The sequence below is a fragment of the Phodopus roborovskii genome, unplaced genomic scaffold (assembly GCF_943737965.1).
Source record: "Phodopus roborovskii unplaced genomic scaffold, PHOROB, whole genome shotgun sequence".
Classification (NCBI taxonomy): domain Eukaryota; kingdom Metazoa; phylum Chordata; class Mammalia; order Rodentia; family Cricetidae; genus Phodopus; species Phodopus roborovskii.
In genome coordinates, this window is record NW_026125680.1 from 827,471 (window position 1) to 833,470 (window position 6,000).

The following is a 6,000-nucleotide window of genomic DNA, read 5'->3' on the forward strand; positions in this document are numbered from 1 at the left end:
ACCGCTATATTGTGACCGTGCCATCTGGTAACTTGTAGCTTCATTCTATGCAGGTACAACTCCAAGAGAAGACACTGGAGGAGAACCAAGCTGGGCCTGTAAGGAAAGATTCACACAATGGCAAGACTGAGTTTGTACTGAATCATGGTCAACATGATCTATCTGCCAGATGGATGGAGATCAAGATTATTAACCTGCAGATTTGGTCATGTTGAAATTGGGAATGATTTGTCCAGTAATAAAAAATATATGGAGTCTATCAAATTTCTCTTCTGGTTTGTGAAGTACTGGATTTCCCTTACCAGGCCTAGTGAGCTACTGCTGCTTCTGCAGTATGTGTCAAGAATTGTTCTCTAGGAGCTGGAATTACCGAGTGCTTGGTATTCTTGTAGGAGTCCTAGATTTGGGTCACCTCAGGGGGATCCCTCTGGGTACTGAACACATGATGCACACATACATGTAGGCAAGCAGTCATGTACAGAAGTCTTTGAACCTTAAGATTGTGTATGTGTCCACATATACACACCATAGTGTTGTGTGGAGATCAGAGAACAACTTCAGTGTTTCTCAATACACTTATGTGTGTTCCAGATGTTGAATTCAGGTTGCCAGGCTTGCATGGCAGAGGATAACAGCAAAATTATAGTTAGAGTAGTAGTGAAAGTCATATGGTTGGGGATCTCGTGAACTGTTAGACAGTCACATTAAAACTACTCTATAGGCTATTTTTTTTTAAATAGATTTTTTGTGCATGAATGTACTACCAATGGTTGTGAGTCACATTGTGGGTGCAGGGAATTGAAACCAGGTCCTCTGAGCCATCTCTTCCACATTGTGTTGGCTAGTTTTGGGGACTCTAAAAGGAATCTTTGAACTTTCCATTTATTTGAAGGTGTATAGTGTGTGGGGTCCAGGCAACATGTTGGAATGAGTTTTCTACCCTGTAGATGCCAGAGGTCCAACTCGGAAGAGCAGGCACCTTCTGAGCCCCTGGTGGATCTAATGAGTGGACTGGCCAACAAAGCATAAGGTTTTTACAAATGAGTGCCATCCTTAGGTCTTCTGGAAAAGGCAGCAGCAGAATGGTTGTTGAGAGTTAGCTGTGGGTATGAGACCAACTGTAAACCTCAGTCTAAATTGGAGCCTCTACTGGGTGAGGAAGAGACCTGACAATGCTCAAAAGTGCTAGGTTTAGATGTAGAATTTTTGGTTTTTCAAGAGAGGGTTTTATTGTCCTGGAACTCCAGCTCACAGAGATTCTCCCTAAGAGGAATTAAAGGTGTGTGCCTGCCCCCACCACCCAGCAGGCCTTTTTTTTTTTTTTTGAATGGTTAAACTATTTAGCACTGGCTGGCCTCAAACTCATAAAGATGATCTTTCTCTGCCTTATGAGTGCTGGGAGTGTGTATCACCATACCCAACCTGCTGTAGAATGTTTAGGGGGTGACCAGGGTAAACATTTGGGGTTTCAATTCCCTCCCTCAGCAGTATATGCTGTATGCTGGATAAGTAACAGCAAGCCCAGGTAGAGGAAAGAGGGGTCTTACCATGGGAGCCAATTCAAGAAATCAGAAGGTGCTGGGATCTTCCCATTCCAGGCTTCTTATTCAAGAGTTTGCTTGCAAAGAAGGCAGAATGATGAGAAAAAACATTCTGAGTGTTGCATTCACACCTGGGATTGGATCCCAGCGCCATCTCTGAAACAGTTGTGGCAATTTGCTCTTGGAAAATAAATTAAAATCCCCTGGTTGTGGTGCAACCCTAACACTTGAGAGGGTGAGTTGGGATTGCCATCAGCTCAAGACCACTCTGGGTTATAAATTGAGGTCCAGGTCATTCTGAACTTCAAAGTAAAATTAGCTCAGTTGGTAGTACTTGGCTAGCATGTGAGTAAAGCCTTGGGTTCAGTTGCCTGCACCACCAAAAGCAGGGATGCTGGTGCACATCTGGAGTCCCAACACCTGGGAGGCAGGAGCAAGAAAATCAGAAGTTCAAGGCCAGCCTGAGCTACAGAATCAACAGATTGGTAAGAATATTTACACATCTATGTAAAGGACCACTATGTGCATTTCCTTCTGGACTCAAGCCCAAAAGGAGCATCAAATCCCCTGAAACTGGACTTAAAAGTGGGTGGGTGCTGGGAACTGAACCCAGATACTCTGTAAGAACACCAAGAACTTCATTGCTGAGCCACCCCAGTCCCTACTTCTATTTTTAATTCTGTGTATGCATGTATCTGTGGATCTGTGCATATATGAGCGCAGGTGCCCAAGGATAACAGAAGAGGTTATTGGGTCCCCTGGAGCTGGAGTTCCAGGTGTGTGTGAGCTATCTGATGGTGCTGAAAGCTGAACTCTAGTCCTCTGCAAAGAGCAGAATGCACTCTTTAACTGCTAAGCCTTCTCTCCAGTCCCTATACAGGGCCAATTCTAACAGCTAACTCTCCCATTTTACAGATGAGAAGATTAAACTATATTCTTGCTCGTGGCAATTAGATTTTTTTTTTTAAGACAGTGTCTCTTGTATCCCAGGTTGGCTTAGAACTCACAACTCACTATGTAGTGAAGAATGGCCTTGAACACCTGATGCTCCTGCCTTCATGTTCCAAAGTGCTGGGGTTACAGCTGAGTTTATAGCTACTCACTTATTAAGTACTTGGATACTAGGCAGCAGTTAGCAGGGCTTAAAATAAGAACACTGTTGAATATATTTTGCAAATTCTTGGAGATATTGGTTGGGGTATTAATTACTTCTACATCTGCTAGGCACACCTTTAATCCCAGCACTTAGGAGGCAGAGCCGGTCACATCTGAGTTTGAAGGCAGCCTGTTCTACAGTGTGAGTTTCAGGACAGCCAGAGTTACAAAAAGAAACCCTGTCTAGGAAAAAAAAAAAAGCAATTTTTTTTATACTTATATGATAATATTCTCTTCAGGGGTGGTTATCTACACAACATCAAACAGCTACACAAAGCTTTGGTGAGTGAGTGGAGAACCAGCCCCATGTGGGAAATGCAAGGGTACCACAGTCAAGGCTGTGCGTGACTGTGTGTTTGGATAGAGGGAAATGAAGTGGTCAGCGAAGACAATTAATGAAACAAAGACTATGTCTGGCATAGTCACCCCATGAAGGGTGATTTTGCAGACCTGACTGTAGCTAGGAGTGGGGGGTGCCACTAAAAGCATCCACCAGGGATCCTTTTAAACATGCTATGACTTGCATGGGTTAGTCCTCTTCAACAGAATTATCCTGCTCCAAATACCAACAATGCCAGCGCTGAGAAAGGCTGGTCCCACAGTGCTACCCTGCCAGCCAGAGTGAGTTCTGGCAGACACAACTCTAAGCCCCTACCTCTGTTTCTTTCTCAGTGCTCTCGGGATAAGCTCACTCCCTGAAACGACTCAACAGGAGTTCAGTGACAGGGATCTGCCCCTCACAGCACCAGGTGCCATTCACTCAGCTGGGAATGTTGTTCCTCTTCACTTTCTCACTCACTCCACACTGTTCAAGTGGCAGCTTGCTTTATAAGTCCACAGGGACAGTCCAGACCAGTCAGGCTTACCTCTTCAACCAGCTTCTTGATTTATTTACTCGCAGTTGTAATTGTAAACTTGCACATGGGATTGATTCATTGATGGCTGCCTTTTTCACCAGATTATGAACTCTGCAGGATGGACACAAGGGGATGGCTTGCACACTGATGTTTGTATTCACATAGCAGCAACTAGTAGAAAAAGTTACTCAGTTGACTGAATAAGCAGATGAATGAATGAGAGTGTGGATAAATGAAGAGATGAGCTTGCAAGTGAGCCACAATATAAAACAAGAGCATCAATGCATATGTGCACAATGAATAAAGTAGCAATCATTTTTATTTACTTGAGGCAGGGTTTTGCTACATTAGCCAGGCTTGTGTTGAGGTCTTGGACTCCAATGATCATCATGAGTTAGCCTCCCCAGTAACAGTAGCTGGTAACACAATGCAATGCCAGCATGCCTGGTTAGAATCTTTATAAAGAAGTGAGAATGTGAACATTATTGAACATATCTTATGTTCATTATGTGTATATATTTCATAATGTGACTCGGTTTTCATTTGTATACTTCCCTGGTTATATGCATATGATGGCATTGTGTTTTATTACAAAGAAATTATATTTTCCATGATGAGCAGACATGTGTTTTTAATTTTTAAAAGTTTGTATGTGTTTGTGTGTATGACATGTACGCTGTGTGCTGGTGTCCACAGAGGCCAGAAGAGAGTGTCAGATCCCTTAGCGACATAGTTTGTAAGCTGACTGATATGGGCGCTTAGAAACAAACTTGGGTCCTCTGGAATGTGAATGTTGACAAAGCTGGGTCCTCTGCAGCCACAAGCATTCGTTTTTATTTATTCATTTATTTATTTAGAGACAGGGTCTATGTGGTCCTGGTGTCCTGGAGCTCAGTATATAGACCAAGTTGGGCCTTGAACTCACAGAGATTCTCCTGACTTTGCCTCCTAGGTGATGGAATTAAATATTTACATGAACATGCCCTGCTCATTGTACTCTTGATATGGAACAGCTGTGATTGCTTACTTATACAAACAAGACTAGCACAAGACCAGGCCTATTGACATTCCATCATAGAACGGCAGGGGGCTCATGAAACCCAGCCCCTTCCTGAGTTAAAGGGTTTTGTTTGTTTGTTTTTTGAGACAGGGTTTCTCTGTGTAACAACCCTGACTATGCTGGAACTCACGCTGTAAACCAGCGTGAAATCACAGAGATCCCTCTGCCTCTGCCTCCTGAGTACTAGGACTAAAGGTGTATGCCACCACCGCCCAGCAAGAGACTTTTCTTCAGTGGTATAGCCACCAGTGAGTTGCCTAGTGGTCCTGTAAGTAGCCCTAATTAAATTCATTGACTCACCAATAAAAAGTTAGCAAAAAGACATGGACAAGGGGAAAGGGATCAGTACAAGTAGGAGGGGAATGAGAAGACAGCACGATCAAAATGCATTATACATATGTAAGAATGGAATTCATTATTATTACACATAATTGACGTATGCCAGCAAAATAAAACTTTTAAAAGATGGTTGAAGAAGATGGCTCACCCTTTAGAGGACTTATTGCTCTTTTCTTATTAAGGACCTGAATTCAGTTCCCGGACTGACTCACAATCACCTGTAGCTCTAGCTGTAGGGGATCCACCAATGTCTTCTGGTTTCAGTAAGTGCCTGTGTACATTCGATGGGCATAAACTCATGCAGATACCCACACATGCACAGAATTACAGATAAGCCTTTAAGATAAAAGTTGTTTCCTGGAACCAAAGGGCAACTTCGAGCTCGGTTTCCAGAAGGGCAAGCAGGCCTTTAAAGCCATTGAAAAGGCAAGCAGGGTGCTCTCTCTCTTTCTCTCTTTAGGCCTGCTCCCTACTCAGTCTCTTTCTGCACGCCTGCTTTACTGTTGTTCCTCACGGCAGATCGACTTGCTCTGCTTCTCCCAACACAACACCAAACACGAACTCCTTGCTAGCCTCAAGTCACGTGAGAAATAGAAATGGGCTGAAATCACTAAATCCCAACAACAGGATTTGGAGAGGAGAAACCCCATTGGCCCAAGTTGAGTCTCATTGCAATTGGGGTGAAGAGTCAATCAATCAGGTATGGCTGAAGGACTGGCTAAGTGTAAACTTGGCTGAAAATAGGTTGGCTTGGTACGAGCAGGCCTGGGCAAGGGCATGTGCTACAAGAGCCTTGTGTGCTGCTTGTGCATTGCCTGGAGGAGGCCTTCCCTCTCTGGCCCTTTGACATTGGCTGTTTGCTTTTGTTCCCTTCATGCTTTCTACAGTATTTGTGTTGACCTTTATTTAAATCTGGCTGGGTATTTCAGAGGCTCCCAAGGATTAAAGGCATACCCTACCCTCTGGCAGTCTGGGTGGATTTGAAGAAGACATGCCCTTTAAAACATGTTATTACCTTCATGGTTTTCATGATGGATGTGTCACACAC